The sequence below is a fragment of the Puma concolor genome, chromosome D3 (genome assembly GCF_028749965.1).
Source record: "Puma concolor isolate L17-30 chromosome D3, mPumCon1.1.hap2, whole genome shotgun sequence".
Lineage (NCBI taxonomy): Eukaryota > Metazoa > Chordata > Mammalia > Carnivora > Felidae > Puma > Puma concolor.
Window position 1 is genome coordinate 55155807 of NC_141678.1, and position 26549 is coordinate 55182355.

Sequence of the window (26549 nt, forward strand, 5' to 3'; positions counted from 1 at the left end):
CCTTTCTATTTTTTTGGAACAGCTTGAGAAGGATAGGTATTATCTCTGCTTTAAATGTCTGGTAGAATTCGCCTGGGAAGCCATCTGGTCTTGGACTCTTATTTGTTGGGAGATTTTTGATAACTGATTCAATTTCTTCACTGGTTATGGGTTTGTTCAAGTTTTCTATTTCTTCCTGTTTGAGTTTTGTAAGTGTCTGGGTGCTTAGGAATTTGTCCATTTCTTCCAGGTTGTCCAGTTTGTTGGCATATAATCTTTCATAGTATTCCCTGATAATTGCTTGTATTTCTGAGGGATTGGTTGTAATAATTCCATTTTCATTCATGATTTTATCTATTTGGGTCATCTCCCTTTTCTTTTTGAGAAGCCTGGCTAGAGGTTTATCAATTTTGTTTATTTTTTCAAAAAACCAACTCTTGGTTTCATTGATCTGCTCTACAGTTTTTTTTAGATTAATATTGTTTATTTCTGCTCTGATATTTATTATTTCTCCTTTTATGCTGGGTTTAGGCTGTCTTTGCTGTTATGCTTCTATTTCCTTTAGGTGTGCTGTTAGATTTTGTATTTGGGATTTTTCTTGTTTCTTGAGATAGGCCTGGATTGCAATGTATTTTCCTCTCAGGACTGCCTTCGCTGCATCCCAAAGCGTTTGGATTGTTGTATTTTCATCTTCATTTGTTTTCATATATTTTTAAATTTCTTCTCTAATTGCCTGGTTGACCCATTCATTCTTTTTTTTTTTTTTTTTTAATTTTTTTTTTTCAACGTTTATTTATTTTTGGGACAGAGAGAGACAGAGCATGAACGGGCGAGGGGCAGAGAGAGAGGGAGACACAGAATCGGAAACAGGCTCCAGGCTCTGAGCCATCAGCCCAGAGCCCGACGCGGGGCTCGAACCCACGGACTGCGAGATCGTGACCTGGCTGAAGTCAGATGCTTAACCGACTGCGCCACCCAGGCGCCCCAACCCATTCATTCTTTAGTAGGGTGTTCTTTATCCTCCATGCTTTTGGAGGTTTTCCAGACTTTTTCCTGTGGTTGATTTCAAGTTTCATAGCATTGTGGTCTGAAAGTGTGCATGGTATGATCCCAATTCTTTTATACTTATGAAGAGCTGTTTTGTGACCCAGTATGTGATCTATCTTGGAGAATATTCCATGTACACTCGAGAAGAAAGTATATTCTGTTGCTTTGGGATACAGAGTTCTAAATACATCTGTCAAGTCCATCTGATCCAATGTATCATTCAGGCCCCTTGTTTCTTTGTTGATCCTGTGTCTACATGATCTATGCATTGTTGTAAGTGGAGTATTAAAGTCCCCCGCAACTATCACATTCTTATCCATAACGTTGCTTATGTTTGTGATTAATTGTTTTATATATTGGGGGGCTCCCATATTCAGCACATAGACATTTATAATTGTTAGCTCTTCCTGATGCATAGACCCTCTAATTATTATATAATGCCCTTCTTCATCTCTTGTTATAGCCTTTAATTTAAAGTCTAGTTTGTCTGATATAAGTATGGCTACTCCAGCTTTCTTTTGACTTCCAAGTCCCCTTACTTTCAATCTGAAGGTGTCCTCAGGTCTAAAATGAGTCACTTGTAGACAGTAAATAGATGGGTCTTGTTTTTTATCCATTCTGATACTGTATGCCTTTTGGTTGGAGCATTTAGTCCATTTACATTCAGTGTTATTATTGAAAGATATGGGTTTAGAGTCATTGTAATGTCTGTAGGTTTCATGCTTGTAGTGATGTCTCTGGTACTTTGTGGTCCTTGCGACATTTCACTCACAGAATCCCCCTGAGGATCTCTTGTAGTGCTGGTTTAGTGGTGATGAATTACTTCAGTTTTTGTTTGTTTGGGAAGACCTTTATCTCTCCTTCTATTCTGAATGACAGACTTGCTGGAGAAAGGATTCTCGGCTGCATGGTTTTCCTGTTCATCACATTGAAGATTTCCTGCCATTCCTTTCTGGCCTGCCAAGTTTCAGTAGATAGGTCTGCCACTACTCTTATGGGTCTCCCTTTATAAGTTAGAGCGTGTTTATCCCTAGCTGCTTTCAGAATTTTCTCCTTATCCTTGTATTTTGCCAGTTTCACTATGATACGTCGTGCAGAAGATCGATTCAAGTTACATCTGAAGGGAGTTCTCTGTGCCTCTTGGATTTCAATGCTTTTTTCCTTCCCCAGATCAGGGAAGTTCTCAACTATGATTTGTTCAAGTACACCTTCAGCCCCTTTCTCTCTCTCTTCCTCTTCTGGAATTCCTATGATATGGATATTGTTCTGTTTGATTGCATCACCTAGTTCTCTAATTCTCCCCTCATACTCCTGGATTTTTTTCTTTTTCTCAGCTTCCTCTTTTTCCATAATTTTATCTTCTAATTCACCTATTCTCTCCTCTGCGTCTTCAATCTGAGCTGTGGTCACCTCCACTTTATTTTGCACCTCATTTATAGCATTTTTTAGCTCCTCATGACTATTTCTTAGTCCCTTGATCTCTGTAGCAATAGATTCTCTGCTGTCCTCTATACTTTTTCTCAAGCCCAGCAATTAAGTTTATGACTATTATTCTAAATTCTTGTTCCGTTATATTGCTTAAATCGTTTTTGATCAATTCGTTAGCTGTCGCTACTTCCTGGAGTTTCTTTTGAGGAGAGTTCTTCCATTTCGTCATTTTGGGTAGTCCTTGGGGTGGCTCCCAACTGCAGGGCACTTGCCCTGTGCTGTCCGGAGTAACTTGTGTTGGTGGGCGGGGCTGCAGTCAGACCCGATGTCTGCCGCCAGCCCACTGCCGGGGCCACAGTCAGACTGGTGTGTACCTTATCTTCTCCTCTCCCAGGGGCAGGACTCACTGTGGAGTGGTGTGGCCCCTGTCTGGGCTACTTGCACACCGCCAGGCTTGTGGTGTTGCTTCAATGGGATCTGGCATATTAGCTGGGGTGGATCCACAAGGTGCACAGGGGTGGGAGGGGCGGGCTTAGCTCTTTGCCATTGGTGGTCCCCTGCGGGAGGGGCCCTGCAGCACCGGGAGGGAGGCTGACCCGTCGGAGGGTTGGATCCACAGAAGCACAGCGTTGGGTGTTTGTGTGGTGCAAGCAGGTTCGGTGAACTGGTTCCCTTTGGGGTTTCGGCTGGGGGATGTGAGAGGGAGATGGCGCTGGCCAGCACCTTTGTTCCCCGCTGAGCTGAGCTCTGTCTTCCAGGGCTCAACACCTCTCCCTCCTGGTGTCCTCTCGCCCTCCCACTCTCCTTCTGAGCAGAGCTGTTGCCTTTTAACATTCCAGATGTTAAGTCCCACTGGCTGTCAGAACTTGCAGAGTCTGGCCCCTCTGCTTTTGCAAGCCAGACTTCAGGGGCTCTGCCTTGCTGGGCGGGCTGTACCTCCACCACCCCGGCTCCCTCCCACCAGTCCGTGTAGCATGCACTGCCTCTCCGCCCTTCCTACCGTAGCTCTTCCATGGGCCTCTTATCTGTGCTTGTCTCCAGAGAGTCCATTCTGCTAGTCTTCTGGCGGTTTTCTGGGTTATTTAGGCAGATATGGGTGGAATCTAAGTGATCAGCAGGACGTGGGGTGAGCCCAGCGTCCTCCTACGCCACCATCTTCCCTCAATCCCTGAATTACTATCAACATGCTTATAAATATAACATTAAATTTTTAAATTTCAGAAGTAAAGATTATGGAAGTTGACAACTGCAGATTTGAACTATGGACTGTGATTCTAAACTCACTGGTAAACTTAAAAGCAGATATGACAAAGCTGAAGAATTAGTAAAAGAGATTCAGAAAAACAATGATCTTGAAGGAAGCATGCAGTAATAAAAAGATGGAAAGTACAGAGGCAAGCATAATAGTCAGTGCTCTCAACCTCGCTTCCAGAAAGATGGAGTAGATGTACTTATCCCTATTCCCTCTCCTGAGTACAACAAAAACTCTAGTTGTTATCTCTAAAACAAACATGAGATGACTTTGAAAGGTGGAGAGACTGTAGGCAGCCTGGATAGGCACCTTGGAACCAGAGAAACAATGAGGTAATGAGTTTCCAAGATTTTGTTTTAGTCTTATATATCCTTGACTTGAAGCTGAAGAAACCAGCAACCCAGAAATACCAGTGGGTGCAGATCAAATAAATCTCCAACAGAAGCCCTCTCTAGCAAAGGGACTGGGAAAAGGGAGCTTAGCAAGAAAGAAAACATTTAGATACTAACTGCTCTACTCTAGCCAAACACCAGAGACAAAACTGTGGCCCCTCAAAGGTTGAGTAAGGAGCCACCCTTGCTAGGTGGTTTTGAGGCACTCCAATCTTCCTGCTGGGGTGATGTCAGAGGAAGCCAGGTAGGAATATAGGACCTCCCCCCCCCCCCCCCCACTGGTTAGAGTCAAGCCTCTCCCCTTTCATTGTCAACGAACACTGAGTGGGGAGCCTGGACTTCATACCTCCCAGCAGCAATAACGAAGGACTGGGACAGTGTCAACACAGGCTTAATGGTGAATCACATCTTCCGCCACAACCCAGCAGGAGTGAGGCTGCACCCTCTACATGGGTTCGGTGGAGCCCATATAGGAAGGAGTAGCTAGGCACTCCTACCTCTCCCAGCTAAAAGTCAGTGGAGGCCTAATGGGGATCTGGAACCCCCACCCCTGCCCAGCAATAAGAAGTGCAATGTAAACCACAGTGACATATCTATATACCTAGCAGAATGGCTAAAACAAGAAATAGTTTTAACACCCAGTAGTGGCAAGGATGTGGAAGAACTGCATCATCCATACATTGCTGGTTAGAATGTAAAATGAGAAAGCTACTTTGGAAGATAGTTCAGCAATTCTTTTTAAAACTAAAAGTGGGCCTTCCAATATAACCTAGCGATTGTACTCTTGAACATATTTCCCAGAGAAATGAAAACTTATTTTCACTCAGAAACTTCTGCATAATATTCATGGGAGCTTTGTTTAAACTCGCCAAAACCTACTGGACAGCAGCATTCCAAAGAATGAAACTGAACCACTTTCTTATACCATACACAAAAATAAATTCTAAATGGATTAAAGACCTAAATGTGAGACATGAAACCATAAAAATCCTAGAGGAGAACACAGGCAGTACCTTCTTTGACACTGTAGCAACTACTTTCTTTCTAGATAGGTCTCCTCAGGCAAGGGAAACAAAAGCAAAAACACACTAGCCAAAACCTGCACACTAGCCAAATGTCCTTCGGTGGGTGAGTGGTGAAACAAATTGTGGTACATCTATAACATGGAATATAGCCCTGCAATAAAAAGGAAAAGACTCTTTATTGATATATGCAACAATTTGGATGAACCCCAGATTAGTTATGCTGACTGAAAAAAAAACAACCTCAAAAGGTTATATATTGCAGGATTTCATTTTTTAAGTTTTTTTAATTTATTTTGAGAGAGAGAAAGTACAAGTGGGGGAGGGCCAGAGAGAGAGAGAATCCCAAGCAGGCTCCTCACTGTCAGCACAGAGCCTGATGCAGGGCTCAAACTCACAAACTGTGAAATCATGACCTGAGCCAAAACCAAGAGTTAGACACTTAACAGGCTGAGGCACCTAGGTGCCCCACAGGATTTCATTGCTATCCATTAAATAATGTAATAGTGATTGAGAACAGATCAGCAGTTGCCTGGGGATGGAGATCAGGGAAATGTTGTGATGTATACAAGTAAGTATCTTGATTGTAGTGGTGCTTACACAAAGCTACACATGTGATAAAATTTCATAGAGTTACACACTTATACAGAAAAAAAATGCAGGTATTGCTGGTGAATCAATGAGCTTTACAGTTTGTGCTTTTGATGTTGTACTATCGTTACCTGTGATGTTAACACCAGGGGATGATGGCTGAAACGGGCACAAAACCTTCCTGTATGTTTCTTTGCAACTTCCTGTGATTTTATAATTATTTTGAAGTAAAAGGCTTGAAATAAATAAAACCATAAAGAAAAATAGGATACCTAGAAAATCTCCATGCTTGTGGAAATTAAGAAATAAATTATAAATGAACTATATGGAAGAATACATCACAATGGAACTTAGAAAAAAAAATCTGGACAAATATAAACATACTGCAACATGTAGGACACAACTAGAGCAGTCCCTGGAGGAGGTGTGAGGGTGGGAGAATGTCTATTTTAAGCAGTATTCCAAGGGGAAGTCCTTTTTGAGAAAGTGATGTCTGATTATAATGAATGGAGAGAATGTGCCAAAAGCTTTCAGGGAAGCGCTATCCAGGAAGAGCTACAGAGGTCCTAGAGTCAGGAATGATTTAGAATGACCCAGAAACAGTACCTGTAGGTAGTAATTAACTCTAGAACCAATCCTAATGCAAAAGGGTAAATTAACAACCACAAAAAGTCTATATAGCGTCTCAGCTAACTTTTATCCGAAACATTCAATCCTTGGACCTGGTCACTGCTTGGAACCCTCAAGCTGTTTTCATCACCATGGCAGGCTAGCTTCTTAACTTGCCAATAGAGCAAAATTGCAGGTCCTTCACAGGTCTTGTCAGAAATCTGGCTGCTAAATTTTCAATACTTTTGCAAGCCAGTTAGGGACTTGTAGTAGCTTAAAATCAACCATGGTGACAAAATCTATACCATGGAATCAGCAAACACCAGAAATGAGGTTTCGTTTTTGTGTTTGTTCTGAGAGGTGGTTGTCAAACATTTATCAGTATACTACTACCAAAGAAAGATTCCTGAAAAGATAGGACATGAGCTGTGTCATTAGATAGAATATAAGGTTACTGGAAGAGAGGATGAGAGAATTATAGATGTGGTGACTGAAATGAGCTAGGTTATCAAAGCTGTAGTGGGTTCCACTTAGAGAAAAATGAATAGAGAATTTGATTCTATCAATTGGGTTATGAAGAGGAATAGAGTCATAAGAATGGGAGAGTAGGTAAGAAGAAATATTAATTTCAGGCTAAAAAAGTGTAGACATCAGTTGTTTCAAACATACTCATTCTTAAACTCTTATTTCCAATCTCTCTTTTTAAAGATATCACCTCCTACTTCAGAGAGAAAATAGAAGGAATAGGATCTAAATTTTAATATCCTCTCACCAAACCTACAAACCAAACACATCTGTGCTTTCACGGCCTCCTTCTGTTCTGACAACGTAGGGGTAGCCCTCTACTGGTTTGTCTTATCCCTCTACTTGTGCTAGAGAGTTCATAACATCCTTCCTCTTGACTTATTATTTCCGATTACAAATCAAAACTCTTATCTTACTAAAGCTCTCTTTTGTGCTGTCATCTTAAAACGATTGTTTATCTTGTCATTCATGAAGCCACACATTTCTTGGTTCACCCCCCTCCCAATAAATAGAAATGCCTTTCTTTCCATAGTTATGATTCCTTATGAAAACCACTTCATCAAACATACCCTTTACTGTATATCCACTTACTGTGCTTTATTTTTTCTAATGACTCATTATTATTTAACATGATAATACAGTTTTATAATCTCTTCCTTTGTCTCCTCTTTTCTGTTAGAAGGCAAAATCTGGGGGCACCTGGGTGGTTCAGATGGTTAAGTATCGACTTTGGCTCAGGTCATGATCTCACGGTTCGTGTGTTTACGTTGTCCGTGCTGACAGTGCAGAGCCTGCTTGGGATTCTCTCTTTCCCTTTCTCTCTCTTTCTCTATCTCGTACTTTCTCTCTCTCTCAAAAATAAATTAATTAATCTTTTTAAAAAATTTAAAAAAGAAGGCAAAATCTGTGTTGTTCACTGCTGTACTCCTACCATTGGTTAACAGCAGCATTAAATAGAAGTTTCTACAGTGATGAAAATGTTCTAAATCCATGCTATCCAAAATGGCATGCATTATACTAGCCAAGCCATATGATCATGTGGAATCACTATTGATCGTTTGAAATCTTGCTACATAATCCAGGAGTTGTTTCTCTGTTTGTTTGTTACATTTTTTTTTTCAACGTTTATTTATTTTTGGGACAGAGAGAGACAGAGCATGAACGGGCGATGGGCAGAGAGAGAGGGAGACACAGAATCGGAAACAGGCTCCAGGCTCTGAGCCATCAGCCCAGAGCCCGACGCAGGGCTCGAACTCACGGACCGCGAGATCGTGACCTGGCTGAAGTCGGACGCTCAACCGACTGCGCCACCCAGGCGCCCCTGTTTGTTACATTTTAATTAATTTAAATGTAAATAGCTACATATGGCTAGGTGCTACTATATTGGACAGCACAGATCTACTACAGTGCCTTCCACATAGGAAGATTCAGCAGAGTCTTGTTGAAAAAGAAAGAACGCATGAATGAAAAATACATGTATGAAAGAATGAAATACCTGCAATCAGTTTATAGTTTATAGATTTGGCATGGAACTGTCACCTTCCCCTCCATCTATTCAAGATTTCTGGCATCGGTTCTGTTATTAAGGTTTTGATTAGAATTTTTACTTGTTTCCATACTTGCCCAGCATATTACACAAGGCTTTTGTTTCACCACATTAGGCTGGCATCTTAGCAAATCACCATATTCCTCAAAATTTGTTTACTTCCTCATTGCTAAAACAAGATTTCTGAGCTATTTCTCTTTCTGGACAGAAAACCCTCTCACTTTACCTATTTCCTCTCATAATTTTATTTGTACTTGTTTTAAATATTCTTAATGTGAAATATTACATGGCAACATAAAAGTAAACACCTTGTATTCTACAATGTGGACTGAGATATAAGTGGTTAACAATATCATTCAAATTTCATTTTATTATTCAGGGGTCACATTTTACCTCTTCCTCACCAAAAATTACAACCATCAAAATTATAATCCCCATGGCTCCAGTTTATTTTTATTACCTATGTATCTCAAAACAATATACTGTATCATATTTATTCAGAGTTTTACAACTTTAAATTAATGATATTATACTCTACAAATCATTCTACATCTTATTTTTATTGTTTAGGAAATTTTTGAGATTTATCTATGTTTTTATACCTAGGTGTCTTTTGTTCTTTTTCACTGCTGTATAGAATACTACTGTTTTAGTACACTGTTCTATTGATGATCATTTCAGTTGTTTTCAAATATTTTCACTATTATAACCAAATCTACTATAAGGTTTTTAAAGCTTATTTATTTATTTTGAGAGAGAGAGAAGGGGGGGGAGAGAGAGAGAGAGAGAGAGAGAGAGAGAGAGAGAGAGAGAGAGAATCCCAAGCAGGCTCTGTGCTGTCTGGACAAAGCCCAATGTGGGACCTAAACTCAAACCTTGAGATCATGACCTGAACTGAAGTTGGACACTTAACCCACTGAGCCACCCAAGTGCCCCTGCCCCTACTGTAGGTTTCTTACATACTTGTCTTTGTGTCCTATGTTAGAGTATCTCTGGTGTATACACATGGTAAAGTACATTCTGGGTTGTAGGTTATTTTTTTTTTAACCTTCAATAGTTCTAGATATAGTCCTTTGTTATTAATGCATTACAAGGATCTTCTCCCAGTTTATTTCAGTGTTCCTAGTTGAAAACATTTATTTTTAATAGAAATAAGCATATAAATCAGTTTGGATCACCCACTGCTCAAATCCACAAACAATAGCAAAAGTCATTAGTCAGACAATTTAGAAACTCATCCTAAACACTCAGAAAAATTAAAGCCTTAAAGCCAATGATTGTACCATATACTCTTCTAAAAGCTAATAAATATATTTATATACTTCGTCTTTGTAAGATGTTGTTTCTTTTCATCTATGTTATTTTCATGGTTTTGATAAGGCTATGAAATTAATGTGCTATTTTCCTATTCTTTCATATCCTCATGAAAATATTAAGCAACTTTAGAGTATCTTAAGTCATCTTAGCATCCATGATTACCTCACACATTCTTTTCAGTAATCAGTGCAAACATATGGATAGCCTTCCAGTAATTGTGGAAAACATATTTATTTGTTTATTCTTACTGGATTTATCTTTAATTCAGCTGATTTATTTTATAATAATTTAAATATACACAATAATGGTTAGAAGTTAACATTCTTTTTACAAAGAAGATTTTAAAAGGCTTGACAACAGGAAATACTACATAAATTGTTGAAATGTTAAAAATAAATAAGGGTACCTCAGTGGCTCAGGTCATGATCTCATGGTTCATGGGTTCGAGCCCCCATCGGGCTTTGCACCAAAAGTGCAGAGTCTGCTTTGGATTCTGTCTCCCTCTCTCTCTCTGCCCCTCCCCCATGCATGCACATGCTCGCCCCCTCTCTCTCTTATTCTCTCTCTAAAAATGAATAAACATTAAAAAAATGTGAATGCTTTTTCCAATTTTTAAACCCATAATGTAACTGACATTTCAGATGGAAACCATAACAAGGAAGCAAACAGGAATCAGAGTCAGCATCCTGGCCAAAGTCAGTAATCAGAGATTTGATCTTGACTGAGCAGAGGACTGACCAACTCAGTAGTGACTGAGACTAAAGATCTAAAATGTCTAAACCAGATTGCCAATTATATTAATTCTTCTTTAGTTGCATTTAAGAAAACTCAATTTAAGCAAAACAAAAAACAAAAACCCCAAAAAAGCAAACAATACAACATAAAAAAATATTTATGGAAAAGATACTAGATAATTAGTGGGGAGTATCAGCAGTCCATCTGTAACATAAGCAGGAATACAGGTACTCAGATGCCATCAGCATTCTGTCTTGGCCTCCAACACTCTTTTCATACTCATTCTAGTTTTCTTTCTGCAACTTGACTTTTCCATGTTTCAGAAATCTTCTCTGATGACATTTCCTGAGACTGTTACTATAGAACTTCAGCCACCGAAGTGAAGCTCTTTCTCAAATTGGATTCCAGTTATGTTTGGAGGGATTTTAATTAGCCTTACTTGGGCCAAGTGCCTATCAATTGTTGCTGGGAGGTCAGGGTACTATTATTGTGCTAGCTTAAGTCTGATCTCCATTCCTGGCCACTGTTATGGCCAAGGATGAGGCTACCGTCAGCATAGCTGCCCTCACTATAATGTTGCAGATGGTAGGGTGAGGGAAAGGATAGGGAAATAAGTCTAAACAGACATTCCCAGGGGCTTTATTCCAAAAATGGCAGGCAGACTAACAAGCTGTGATTCTACACAGAATATTTTGGCAATCATGCAGAGATGTTTCTAACAATTTGAGTTTTTCCAACAGTGAACAAAGCTATATTGTGAGGTAGAAAGCATTATGTAAATAAAAGAGATTATGGATAAACTATAAAATCATTTATTAAGTATTATATAGGAAAGATTTGGAAAAGTCTAAGAGACTGGACTGCATTATCTTCTAAGATCCACTTTGATGGTTGATAATGCTTGATTTATTTCATTTTAGCCATTCATTGATTCGTTTAGCAATTTTTAGAGTATGTATTGTTTATGTCACTGTGCTACTTGTTTAGGATACAAAAGAATGAGACATCTTCTGTGCCATCAAGGTACTCACCAATTTGATTATATATATTTTAGTTAATACCAACAAATTTTAACACAAGGTCTAAAAGTTACATGTCCACAAGACAATAAAAATTTTCCTTGGTGTATTCCTCACACCCCTTGCCTCTTTACCACACGTTCCGTATTCTAGCCATAACATAAGTCATCAAAACAAGCCATATACTTCCAGGCTGCCATTCCCTTACACATTTTTTTTTACTCTACCTTCCTTAGGTGTCTAATATGATGTCTCCTTTTACTTCTCACCACAAAACAAATTTACTTACTCCTCCATGTACTTTATTATTACTTCAGTAACATATTGTACTTATAGAATTTCTTAAATAATTATGCACGTGTTTTTTTCCCACTGAATTATGAGATGTGAGAGGACAAGGACGTTGTCTTATTTAGTTTTTATAGTCAAAGTGCAACACAGTAAAAACTCAAAAAAAAAACTGATTGTAACAAGATAAGGATAGTGAACAGTGGGAAATTTCTGAATGAAATGTGACTATAAAAATTTAAGTTAGATTTATTGTTAATAACAGAAAACAAAATAATTGTATTATATATATTTATAAAAACCCTACAGATGACATTTTCTCGTGAAGTAGCACAATCTTACCTTAAACATAGAAAAGATTCATATTTATAATAAAGTATAGGTCAATATTCCAATCACATATTCAAGGAAAAACATCTCAGTTTTCAATATGCAATCATTATGATCATTCTTTTTTTACTGAAGTATAATTAACATACAATGTAATATTAGTTTCAGGTGAACAACATATTGATTCAGCTGTTCTATACATTACTCATTGCTTACCACGATAAGTGTAGTCACCATCTGTCATCAAATAAGGTAATTACAGTATTATTGACTATATTCCCTATGCTGTACCTTTCATCTCTGTGACGATTGTGGGATCGTCACTCTGTGATTATATGTGGGATCTAAAAAACAAAATGAACAAACGGAAACAAAAACAAACACAAAGCCAGACTCTCAAATACAGAGAACAAACTGGTGCTTGCCACAGGGGAGGTGGGTAAGGTAATGGGTGAAATTGGTTAGGGGGATTAAGAGGTACAAACTTTCAGTTTTGGAATAAATAAATCATGAAGATGCAATCATTATAATCATTCCTGACAACTATTTTCAAAGTTATTTCAAGAAACGATGAAAAAAAGTTTGTCAAACAAAGCTCAACCATTAAAAACAGATAATCTTACTCAATATGCATTTATCAAATATTGACTTCCATTTTAACCCGAGTTCCAAAATTTTTAAAATCCTTGAAAATTTATAATGCCACAACAGTGATAGAAGAAAGAATAACTCCTGCCTTGTGTGTTGCTTTCACAAAGACCATCTTTTTTCTAATCTTTTATTCTTTATTATATAACATATAGATTACCTGTATTATATATTATATTATATTACATACTTCATATATTATATATTATAATTATATTAAATCATATATATTATATATATTATAACATATTATATCTTATAATATGTATATATAATATATGATATATAGACTATATATTTTGTGGAAATGTGGAAAGATTGCAAAATGGCAACGAAAATTGCAAAAAATGCATATTTTCCACATCTTTCCCACACATATAGATAATAATTTCATTATAAATCTTTAAACTCTATTCTTCTGATTCCTAATCTCTTCTCTCTTTTTTTGATGAAGTTCTATTGACTTTATATTATGTTTGTATTACATCCAACAGATTAAAGATGCATTAAATATTACATCTCATGGTTTTACTAAAGCCAAATACATTTTCAGAAAGATTAGATATCATCTTTCTCTACAAATCAAATTAGAACTGAAAAAGTCAGTTTCCACACATATATTCACAAAGAAATCATATGTCATACTCTGAATTTGTCTAAGAGATGAACCTTTCACCTTCTGATAATTACTTAAGACATAAAGAATGACAATTCAAATCAACTTTTACAGTGTTAAATTATTTCATAGGTCAATATCACGTATTAAGTTGCTATTTCACATCAAACAGTTTTACATTTTACATTTGCAGACAAAATATAAAGTACTAATTCATTCATATTCAAGGACTACATTATGTCTAAAATGTAAAACAGCAAATACTTATACATTTGAAGCCTCAAAACTCTTATGGAAGAAATACTTTAATTAGAAAATACTATTTCATTTTACTATAAGACAGCTTTTGCTCCTGAAGGAATGTACCTTTCATTTTACTTTTTTTAGACTGTCAATAACTATTGAATACTTCCGCCTATTTCTGATAGAGATTTTAAAGAATATAAGAAAATCTTGAGACACAACTCCTGCACTCCAAAAGTTTCAATTTATTGGGAGATATTATTACTAACTTTCTGAAATAGCTAGAGAAGTCTTGATGCAAAGAAAGCAAAAATGATAGCTTGAACTTAAAACATACTTTATATGCTCTTACTCTCACTACCACCTATGAGGTAGGTAGAATTACTGGTCCTGTTTTGCCAATGTCTTACAGCTGGGCCGAGTAGAACTGGATTTAGCCCTGCAGTCTATCACCATGCTATTCTCTAGGCAAGTATTATAACCAGTGTTCATCGGGTAAAACAAAAGTAAGAAAAGAGTTCTCAGGACACTTCAGTGTGCTATTATGTACAGGAACTTTAAAACAAGACTGAAATGTGCAGTATTTCCCAATCATTGGTAAAATGTAAATCTGATTTTAGCAGAATCAGGGGAAATGATTACAAAGTCTCTGAGACTATAGAATTAGGCTCAAAATCAAATAGATTAAAAGCTAGATGTAAACGAAAAAACAAACAGCCAGAGGAAACTTTATTTAAAAATGAGATGAGAAAGGTGTCTGAGTTCTAGAGCTATGAATCCATAAAAATTTAAAGCCATCCAGCTATATTAAAAAATCTCCCATATCAGGAAGAAATTCTTAAAATGAGAGTAACAAAAAGTTTCTGGCTTAATATATAAATAGAAAAAATTGGTGAGAAAAAAAATGAAATATTCAAACAGAAAAAATGAGCAAAGAACTTGGAACTAACAACCTCTAGACACACACACATGCACACTGGGGAAAAAAGAGCAAGTTAATATAGAAAAAGTGTTTAGTCTTCATGAATTAATATGATAAAACTTTTCTGCAGAAGTTATAGTAAAGTAAGAAGAATCAATTTATCACATAGCAGAAGGTAATATAGACATGCTAACTGAAAAAAGAATGTCTATATTGTGAATGGATATATTAGCTGAATCCTATAGGGGAGAAAAATAATATATAATAGAAATAATATACATTTCTCTTTGATAAAGAAAACCATAATTTTTTAAAAAGGAACCTCTTTTAATCAGGCAACCATACTTAATGAAATAGGAAATGTAAAGAAAAATCACTTTTACCTAGAAATTCTTTTAATTCAGGTAACCATATTATGAATCATTTATCTTCATTAGTCATTAAACTAGAGGATGTAGAATATTTGTAACCCACGGACACAAAGAACCTATTTGTTAACCAAAGTAAGCTTAAACTTGAAATTGCCTCACTGTCACAGTTAGATTATATGTGCTATTTTGCTGTAATTCCATGTAAAAAGATAAGCACTTTCTTATAAATATTTTTTCTTTCCCACCTAGAATGTAAACTTTGTTTTCAACAATTTTGGTATATGTACAGATAATGATGCATAGATAATCACATTAATGTATATTATGAATAATGGTAAATTTCTTGCTGAACTGATGTGATTCCACCAAGTTGGAATTCAGTTAATTTAGAGGAAAATTTTAAGTGTGGTATTCTTTACACAACTCAGTTTGTATCTACATCAATAGTATATTACTAGTGGAAAAAGTTGTTCTAATGGAACCATAGGTTTCACTTAGGAGTGGCAGTAATGTATTTCTTCAGCCCTAATGTTAGTATTACCCTTTCATACCTTCTCTCCATACACACACACACACACGCACACACACACACACACCCCCCAATACAACATCCGTAGGTATACATACCAATAAGAGCTCTTCTTCCTAATTTTACACACTGTAGGATCCTCAGCAACAAAGAAACAAACTTCTTTTGAAAAACAATTCTAGTAACTTACCTAAAGAAGGACTGAACATAGCAATAAGGAACACATTATCTCCATGCTGTTTCTATCTATAACTAATTCATTTATTGTGTTTTACTAAGAGAAACTGTAAAAAATATTTTGGAAAATTGTTTGCCTTTTCCAATTGATTTAATTGCTTTTTAAAAGATATCAACAAGCAGCTGCCTTGAAATTTTTCAAGTCTTTTGTCTATTAAGGAACTAAATGTTAAGACAGCTCAGTTACATTGATTAATGTAGTATTAAGGTACATAAAATATGACCTTCCTACAGGTTTATTTATTGCCTTTGTAAGAAAGCCTTTGATATTATCAACTATTCTGAGGTTATATTTGAATAATGAAGAAACTACTCTGTTCACTAACCTTCATTTAGAAATTTTAACAACACTCATCAAGATCTGTTTTGTTTATTCTTCTAATGCAAGACTGTTCATTCTGCCTGTCGTTGTGATGAACTTTGTAGGGTTTAAAGGCTGAATAATCTTAGAGGAATCCTGAGCTTTCCCACAGGAGATACTTTTTCCATGGGAGATACTTTTAAAATTCTATTGAGAGCTGTTACTTAGTGCTGATATTTCTGCTTTTGCAAAAGAATTATCCATACTTTGGCATGGAGCCTCCAGAGTGTATCTGATTTTTATTCATCCAGATTCCCTAAATGATCTTCCCCACAATGCAACTACTGGATTAATGCAAAGCATATGTTGCTAAATAAGAAAGAATTCTAGTTCATATGAGCTACCAAGTTAAAATTTAATAAAAACCGAAAGACTAACTCTTCCTTGAATATGGCCTCGGCAAAAGGTCATGCATTTTTTCCCCTCCCTCCTATAGGTCTTCAAACACTAAATTGAAAACAGGTAATGTACTGCTGCCACTCACCCCTTCATCCACCATTCACTCAGTTTTCCTCTTCTTAGGTTCTTTCCCAGAGCCCACTAAGTCATCTGAGGGAAAGGAAAATATGAGACTACAACTAACCAGAAAATAAAGAAGAATAGGGTGAAACTTGACAATGAAGCTTTATTTCCCTCTAACTGCAGCTTTAAGCTGTTAGTTGAAAAAATTTAATAAAATACTGAGGTTTCCTATTACATGTTTCATTCTACACAGAAATGTACCTTAATAGCTTCCCACTCCATGACTGGCCAATAATTCAACACAAGAGATTTCTTTGTATGGGAAGGTATACTTTCCTATACTTTTGAAAAAGAAAATCAAAATGGACGTCACTGTGAGGTTATCATTTTGCCATGGGGGAGAAAGTAAGTCTTCTATTCATGATTCCACTTTTGAAAGATTTTAAAATACAAACATTTGGGTTTTTTAAATTACTGTGATTTAGCCAAGATCTCAATACAAGCATTACTTTGTTATGTTTTCTAGGAATTATATGATTTTCACGGCTAAATGATTTAAATTGTTAATATTCAGTATAGAAATCAAAATTCATCCAGTGGTATAGCTCTTGAGAAATGTTAAGCCACACTGGAAAATTAAGCTTTCCAGTAATTTCCTTTCTTATTCTTAAATTATCAGTTAAGAGAAACAGTTTTTGTTTGCTACAAGACAAACCAAAGATGTAAATAAAAATAAATAAATAAAAGCACCCAGGAAGAAATCTGTGCTTAGTGAAATAACAGACAAATAGAGAGCAAATGTGTAACCATCTGGAGAATAAGAAAATCAAAAGTAATAGGCGGCATTCAGAATTTATTACAAAGAAATTATGCCAAGAGCTTCTTACTGCAGTTTTCTATGGAAATGTTCAAATCAGTGGATAAAGAAATACATTATATACAACATATTCAGGTCCTACTGATATAATTTTGTACATGATCTCATGGCATAATATTTGCTAAGTAATCTAAATTAGCTTGGCTATAAATGCTGTCACACTGATTGAAAACTTGCTATCACACCACAAACAGCCAGTCATAATAAATGATACAATTTGGTGGAATTGTCTAGAGCCAGAGGGATATGATATTGGGTCATCTTTGGCAGTGTATTATTATAAAATGCAAAGAAATTAATAAATCTAAAAGCAATTGAGACACCAAACAGATACAAAATAGAGGGTAGAAAAGAGAGGAGACTTAATGAAAACTAAATAGGTCAAACCAGCAAAAGTTCATCATCACCTTAACGAGGGCTATAAGGTGGGATCCACAATGGTTCCCATCATCATCAGAAGTATAATTTTGACAATTCCACTTCCATTTGCTACTTCAGAATCTAGATGGAGAAGGAAGAGAAAGAGGAGAAAAAAATAAAATGTTCTTTCCCACTGTCTAAATCAACCCTTCAGAATGTACCCTGATATCAGCATTTCAGAAATCAAATCCAGTTACCAGTTGGCATTTTACTCCTGCATCTTTGGATGCAGAAATTATTTATTTTCTCTTTGAAGCCACAGTGCTTGGCATGTGTTAAATGGCCAAAAAAAAAATTTCTTGCATGGAATTGTTGGACTCTGTGTGAGAGAACAGAATCTTAGTTTGAAGGGCAATGATGAAATTTCTGAGCCTGTTTTCTAGAGCTGTGCTGTCCTAGTGTCTTAAAGACACTACCCATGTTAAATTTTAAAATTAAAAATCCCATTCCTTGACTCTACTGGCCATGAAGGACTCACTGACCACAGGTAGCTAGTGGCCACTGCATTCTGGAACAGTACTATCATTGTAGAAAAGTGTTTCAGATCAGACAACACTGTTCTAGAGCATGTCAGTAGCATATGATAATTTTCCACACATATTTTCTAAAATCTATATTCATTTATTCATTCAGAAAATATTCATTGAGTATACATTATATGCTAGGCACTAAAGACACAAAAATAAACAAGACCCCTTTTTAACCATTTAGAACCTTTTGGGGAAAGACATTAGTGAATAGATAGTCACAATCCAGTGCCATCCCAGAGGGTTAATTGGAGGAGAGCATGATTTGGAGCAAAAAGTAATCAAGAAGAAGACTACTAGTCAAGGTGAATATTTTAAAATTAAGCCAGATGGAAGTAGAAATGGAGAGGAGAAGAAAGTACCAAAAGGTACTTAAGAGGCACAAACAGCATGATTTGATAAGAAATTGGATGTGGTAATAGAAGGAGGAGCCTAGAGTAACTCCCAAGTTTCTGGCATGAGGGAATGAATAGAAGGCAATGCCATTAACTTCATTTGGGTCTATGTGAGGAATAACTGGTAGGATTTAGAGGAAAGATGACTATTTTAAGTTTATAAATGGGTGCTTTATAATGCTATATGGGTGTCCAATATTCTTGAGAAGATCTGAGATGAGCTCAGAGGTTTTGGTACTATCATTGTGGAGCTGGCAGTTTGATGAGATCACACAACGACAAAGAAAGGAATGCTGGCAGTGAGTGCCAAGAAAACAACATTATCAATTTCTTAAAAATCTGCAGGGAAAACAGAATAAATGGGATCATAGAAACAAAGGGAAAATAATTTTAAGGAGGAGCCAACAACCTAAAGAGCTTCAAAAACTTACATAATAAGATAAAAACTAGAAAGAAAAAGTCCATTTAATGTGGCAACAGGTCATAAATGACCTTAAGACAGTAGCAAAAGTTAGGTAGCAGGAATCCCAGGAGTGAAGGAATGAGAAAGAAGAAAAGGCATGAACAGACCACTCTTTCCAGAAAATGTACTGATACAGGATGTAAAGAGCTGTACACAAATTGATAGGTAGATATAAGCAGGGATGTTTATTTTGTTTTCTGGTTCTATTGTGGAAAAGGCTTGTGCATTTAGTTTAAAAGTTGCCATGTCTATAGGCTATGCATATAATGGGTTCATCTTAGCTTGTTTGGATTAATTGCAGCTTATCTCCAGAGCTACTGACCCTTGGCCAACACTATGGAATGCATTAAACTAAAGATAAATGATGTTTTGAAACCATGGGTCTGTGAGTTGTTTCAGAGCAGGATATATCAGCCTGCCAGCACTGTTTAGTAATAATAATTGGATTTATAATTACATCTAATTTCGATAGAGCCTGGGGGAGGGGAACTTTCAAAGTTAAAGCTGGAAACATAGCTAGAATATATCTACATGAGGAGTTCATTACAAAAGATCTCCACCATGAGCAGATTTGGGTTTCCTGCTGCAGAGTGTTCAGATGCACACCAATAGTGCTTACAGACCTGTCTGTACAGACTAAGAGCACCTGTATGACCCAGAGGTGGGAGAATAAAGAAGTATGTGCCTGTGATCTCTGGACACCTTTCCATGCATATCTTCTGTTGTTTCTATGCTATATCCTTTGCCTATAATAAAGTTGTTCTGAGAGCACAGACAGTAAACAGAGTTCCCTAAGCAGTGGAACACTAAAGGTAATTAACACATAATTAACACTGGCTAGCATAATGTTAGCAAAAATACCCTGTTCTTTGTCAGTCTGTCAAAGAATTTGTCAAAACTGTGATCTGGGGGCTCAACAATTACAATTCCTGAGGATAGTTTTCTCTTCAGGAAAAAATTTATAAAGTCTTATTTCCACAAAACAAATTTAAAAGAAAAATATTATCCAGTTTGTCTGTGAAGCATCTTACTAACCATCAGTGATATCTGACTGACTGATTTTCCATGCAAAGTATTTCATTAGTTTATTAAGAGAAGCAGTCCATTTTAGGTACTCATACCCTCTTGGTTGTATTCTTCCACTGCCTTTTCAACCATTTCATCATCCCTCCACCTTCACCATGTGATTTCATATGCCCAGGCACCTCATCCGTTTCATTGGCTTGTGCTTACATCCAAAGTTTTTCCGGCATCCTAATGATGGATTAAATCCCCTCAGTTCACACTGAAAGGTCTTTTAATTATCTCTGCTCACATAAACATCCTATAAGTACCCGGGAAAAGAGACCAGATGGTAATGTTCATAGATACAGACTAAGGTGAAACAGAGGGATAGAGTGATGAAAGTAGATTATCAGACCGTTTAATCAAGTGCCAAGGAACGTATCTTTTAAATCTGTAAGATGTGGAATTAAATTCCAGATGGGCTCCTTATCCGCTATATGACCTTGAGAAGACTACTTCATGTATGTGAGCATCAGTCTCCTCCTCTGGAAAATGGTAAAAACAGTAACGTCTCAAAGTGTTGTGTGAGGATTAATATAACATACATATGCAAACTTTTTAGTCCACTGACCAGCATATAATAAGCGTTTAACAAGCCGTGATTTAAATTCAGTGAATGAGGGGCGCCTGGGTGGCTCAGTGGGTTAAGCGTCCAACTTCGGCTCAGGTCATGATCTCACGGTTCGTGAGTTCAAGTCCCGCGTCAGGCTATGTGCTGACTGTTCAGAGCCTGGAGCCTGCTTTGGATTCTGTGTCTCCATCTCTCTCTGCCCCTTCCCTGCTCATTTGCTCTCTCTCTCTCAAAAATAAATAAACATTAAAAAAATAATAAAAAGTTCAGTGAGTGAGAGTTCACTAACAAATTATATATTCATGAATACAATCTTAACCTGTCCAAATCTCTCCATACCTCAGTTTTCTAATAGGAGGATAAAATTAAATTGACCTAAGTGAATTTCTGTGAACATTGAGAGACTGAATACACAGAGCAACAAAGGCCAGACCATATGTAAAAACAGAATGCTAACCCACAACCTCTACAACCAACCAGCCTAGGAAGCCAAACCACCACCTGTGCAGTAATCAGCCAGGAACAGTCAGGACTTTGTCAATTACTGCCAGCTTCTCCAGTACCTGCCTGCACTTACAACTCAGGACCAACCAGAGAAAGCCAGATAAACCCTTCAAACCAATCACGTAGGATATCTTGCTCCTGGTTAGCCCACCTCCAGCTTCCCCATGCAACAGCCTCCAGTCAGAGCATAAAGTCTTCTCTTTTTTTCCCATTAGAAAACGTTCCCACTCCCTTATCTCCCTTGGAGTTTCTGCCCTTCACAAATGATAGTGGCGACTCCCTTGCTATTGTAAGCGCTGAATAAATAGCCTCTGTTTATTTTCATTGCGTGGTTTTTGTATCCACAGCATTATAACTGAGGCTAAAAGTTCAGCACCAATTTTGAAATTCCATATATTTTTATTAGTGTTATTATTGTGCAGAAAAAACAGACATCATGATCATTAAGGCTCACCCATGCGACCATCTGCTTGTGGATATACTACTTTTCCACCAGGCATATAATCCAGAAGCTTGTGATCAATCCAATTCTCTCCCTTACATCATTACCACAACACAGATTCTTCGACTACTTTGAGTGTTCCAGCTGCTTAATCTCTCTTATTTTCCCTTCTTGCCATACATTTTTCTGCTTTCCATTTTGTCTGAATTCCAATGTCTAGCATTTTAGTAATTCTTTAGTCAATATTCTCATTAACCTTAAGTTTCATATACCTAGATAAACTCAGGGTAGACAAGTACCGTTTTTATTTGTTTTTTTCCCAGAAACTCTCCTTCCTTTAAAAAGAAAGAGGGTCCCTTTCTTTTGAGAACTTGTTTGCCCACTCCATCCACATGTTTCAATAGATTGCAGACAACTCTAGTGGTCCTAACCCCAATGTGGATGCTGTAGGAACAGGCAGGTGAACCAACTGGGATCCAGGAGATTCATCCCAGGGCATTTTTAGATTTTATTGTTAGCTACAAGGTTGGGAATTTATGAGTCCAGAGCTCTTGGCAATCATAGTTCTAGCCTAGTGGAATAAGCCAGTGTGAGAATGAGGCCCATAACTGGAAGGAAAAAGAAAGAGTGTATGCAGATTCCATTCACTGCTATCGGGAATAGAGAAGAAAGAACAAACTCTGAGGATTTAGTGACAAGTTAGTTGAGTCTGAGGTTATGTCCAATCTGAGGCAAGAGCAGAAGAGAAAAGGCTGGGTTGTGTATAAGAACTGTGACAGTTACCAACATAATGGGACTTAACCCAGGTAAATCGGTAGATTAATGTTCAGACTCATAGTTTTGATAGTTCTGGAAATTAGCTGGATATGGTTAATAATAAAAACCTTAATAGTGCAATAATAAAGTGAGAAGTATGTATTCAGGATTAAGAAGTATTATACATTCAAGATAGAAGTGCACTAGTCTCACATATAAAGTCTAGAGTATAATTTAACATAAACTAAAAGCTCAAAATCCTTCAGGTTGTTGGATGTGTCTCACAATTGGCCATTCATTTGTCTTTGAGTTTTTAACTTTGGTAAGTGATGTCCTAAAATCTATTTGCCACAGTAGGACCAAGAAATGACTGGGGGGGGGGGGGGGGGAGGATATCTCTTAGAATGCTACATTTGGGTCAAGATGCCCAGACAGATCATGCAATAGTAAGTAGGCCTGGGAGGTTACCAAGTCAACTGACAAATATTTACTGAGCATTCAAGAATGTCGAGAAAGCAATTGAAAATGCTTTGAATTGGAAGTTGAGGACACCCTTAGTCTCCTGGATTTTAAGCTTCCTAATTTTCAGGCCTTGGCCAAGTCATCTATCAGCTGTGTGCCTCATTTTCCTCATCTGTAGAAAGGAAGTGTTATTGTGGAGCATCTTATTTGAGGTGCTGTAGGACAAATAAAATTCCCAGCCCTAAATAGGGTGTGCAGTATTTGGGCAGACACTGGACAGATAAAATATCAAAAGAAAAACAAATAGCAATTCAAAATAATACTACATGAGCCACCACAAGGAGGCCTTATAAGCAAAATAAAAGGTAGAAATAATTACTTTAAAAGAATAAGAGCCTAGGGATGCAGTTCTAGACAGTGTGAAGTACAGCTGGGTGGCCAGTGGAGGGAGACTTTACACCCCTTCCCCACGCCACGGGGATTTTTCTCAAACTCGCCGAGTGTCAGCCTTACCACACTGATTAAGGATTGACCCGAACGGGGTGTAACTTGGGGCGCAGGCCTGGATGCTGCCGGGGGAGCCGTGCAGGCGGCCAGGAGCAGCGCGCAGCGCCGACTCACCGACTCCGCCCGTCTCCGCCCGTCTCCGCCCGTCTCCCAGCGCCGCCCCTGCCCACTCCGCCGCCTCGGCGGCGCCGGCCGAGGCCCTCCGGGTCTGTTACCCGGTGTCCGGGCAACCGCGGGCGGGAGGCGGCCCGCTCCGGATCTCCGGGCGCGCGCTCCCTGGGCCTCCCAGGCGGGTGGTGTGCCAGCTCTGCGTTTCCGCCGCAGACCAGCCCACGTGGGGGCTCGAGCGCCTGGCCCCCCCGCGTGCGGCCACCTCCGCGCGCTTTTCCTTTCGTAACCTACTTGCCCGGCCAAACTGCTTCTCTTTACTGAAGAGGGAGGTGTGGGCCCGAGTCAATACCTTTCCTACAGTACTTATTGCGAGAATCAAGGGATCACAGCCTTCAACTCAAAGATAGGAGGACTTTGTTTCCTACTCTCCAAAGGCGGTTTCTGGTATCCTCGTTATCATTTCTATCAAAGGGAAGCCTTCCAGCGTGTTTCCTTGCCCCTTGGTACAAAACAAGAAAGACTCTAAGTGGTAAGCTCCGTTTGCTTTGGTTGCTGCTTCTAAGGTGACTTTACTATTGAAAAACCTGAACAAACTATTAGGGACAAAAGGAAAACTGTGTGACCGGAGCTTGAGGTGGGGAAAGCAATGAATTCAAGCCATTTGTGTAAGGGTCTATTTCTAATAAAAACCAATTTTTAAGCACGGTCCGTCTCACAAAGCATAAAATATTTGTTTCGTCTTCAGGGAATATAAATACTGTGACCTGAAATAGCCCTTAAAAACACTAGGGCGTCACCAGCTAGCCTTCTTGGATGAAACCAACCGCTAGATGATAAACTAAAGATAGTTTAAAATATAGCATCAGGATAAGAATTAGCATTCTTACACAGACAAATCATATTTCCAGGCAACACTGAGAACAGGCAAAGGCCTGCCAAGGTTAAGTGATCAAAATCTATTACTTTAATACGCAATTGAATTAGTAATCCTTTACAGTGGTGGGAAATCTGCAAGGCCATACCTGGAATAAGATCATTCCAGCCATAGATGTAAAAGAGGAAGCAATAACAAGCAAATTAGAGAGAGGTCTTAATCTTAAATTAATATATGCAGAAGCAGAGCTCTTTTTGTAATTAAAAAAAAAAAAAAAGATAGATTCCAGAATGCACCCTCCACTTCCCCATCTTCTTCCATTAATTATTTAAATTTGACATGTTAGCAATACAATGTTAAATCTAAACCAAATGAATCATTTGCATGCCAGTAAATATATATTCATGAGGGTTCAAAGTATTTATGTGAATATATTAAAACAATACCTAGATTTTTCCCCCAGAACAAAACTTTACCTACTAGAAACTTCATTCTTGACAGTTTTCTCTTAATTGATTAGAACTCATTGATAATTGCTATATATATATTATGATAGGCAGAATTCTGAGATGAATTCCAAGGACCCTACCTCCTGGTATATATGACCTGCCTAGTCCTCTGGACTTTGAATATGATGGATTTTATTCTTTTCATTAGCTTGCTATATGATACAATTGACTTTAACAAGGGAGCCGATCCAGAGTGGCTTGAACCTAATTGGGTGAACTATTAAAAGGAACTGGCCTCGGGTCACCTGGGTGGCTCAGTCAGTTAAGTGTCCTACTTTGGCTCAGGTCATGAACTCATGATCTGTGAGTTCGAGCCTCGCGTCAGGCTCTATGCAGACAGCTCAGATCCTAGAGCCTGCTTCGGATTCTGTGTCTCCCTCTCTCTCTGCCCTATCCCATTCATGCTCTGTCTGTCTGTCTCTCTCTCAAAAATAAATAAACATTTAAAAATATTAAAAAATAAAAAATAAAAGGAACTGGCCTCTTCCTGGGGTCAGAGATTTGAAACATCAGAAGGATCTGACACAAGGCATATTCTCCATCATCAGCTTTGAAGATTGAGGGACCATGTGGCAAGGAGCGCAGGCAGCCTCTCAGACCTGAGAGTGACCCCAGCTGACAGTCAGCAAGAAAATGGAGACCTCAGTCCTACAACCTCAAGGGACTGCATTCTACCAACAATCTGCATAGACTTGGAGGAGGACTGTGCTCCAAATGAGAATGCATCCTGCCAACACCTTTGATTTTGGCCTGTAAATCTCTGAGCAGTCAACCTCTCTTGGGCTTCAGATCTACAGAATTATGAGCTAATAAATGGTTTTACATTTGGGGTAATTTGAAATAGAAAACTAAAACACCTATTAACGTTGAATAAACGAAAGTGAGATTTTTAAATACAGGAATATCTCAGTAATTCAGGGAAGGATTGTAGCCAAAGTTCAAATAAGACAGAAATCAGACACTGTAAAATTAAATCAATACCAGATCAATTATAAAAAAATAACAGGTAGATAAGGTCATATTATTAGCAAATAGAAAAACAGATTTTCTACAAAAATAGAACAGAAATAGCAGATTTTTCTATAGCAACAAGAAAAGATAAAGACCAGCATGACATATCAACAGTACACAGAGTAAATAGATCAAATAAAAATACATTCCCTGCAAAACTATCATTCAAGAATGAGAGCAAAGAAAACCGTATTTTGAAATAGCAAAAGTTTATCATTAGCGGACCCATACTGGATGATGTACTTCAGGAAGAAAGAAAATAGTAAAGATATTGTGAAGATATATGGTTAAATCTAAACAGTCTTCCATTGTATGAGAACATGTCAACTATAAACTTGTTCTCCAATTGTTCATGGCTTTCTCTTCCTAATAAGCCTTTATCCAATTAGTCTTTAAGATCTGTGCATGAAACTGTTTTAATTTATCTCTGACCCTATTAGACCATTTCAAGAATTAGGTTTAACAAGAGAGTGTTTGGGCCCCCTTTTTAACTTACACCAGAACTATTTAGAGCTGCTTTTATATTAAATAAATGCATTACCACACCTGCCATAGAGAATTAGCTGGATTCTTCTATTTATTGATA

General features: G+C 37.6%; 1 protein-coding gene and 1 long non-coding RNA gene across 4 annotated transcripts in view; one reads left to right on the forward strand and one right to left on the reverse strand.

The window, feature by feature from the left end:
• Window positions 1–23589, reverse strand: part of CCDC178 (coiled-coil domain containing 178) — a 436166-nt gene extending 412577 nt beyond the window's left edge. The window contains exons 1-2 of one of the 3 annotated variants that reach the window (XM_086682701.1): window positions 17754–17859; window positions 16492–16556 (exon numbers count right to left, since the gene is read on the reverse strand). The gene's annotated coding sequence lies outside the window, so the exon portion shown is untranslated. Of the gene's footprint in view, window positions 1–16491; window positions 16557–17753; window positions 17864–23572 lie in introns of those variants that run through there. The other 2 variants (XM_086682702.1, XM_086682703.1) reach the window with 2 other exon arrangements.
• A 119-nt stretch (window positions 23590–23708) lies between these two features.
• Window positions 23709–25781, forward strand: LOC147575577 (uncharacterized). Its single transcript, XR_015242527.1, has 2 exons — window positions 23709–24098; window positions 25501–25781. It is a non-coding gene; the product is annotated as an uncharacterized LOC147575577 (long non-coding RNA).
• Window positions 25782–26549: the final 768 nt, after the last annotated feature.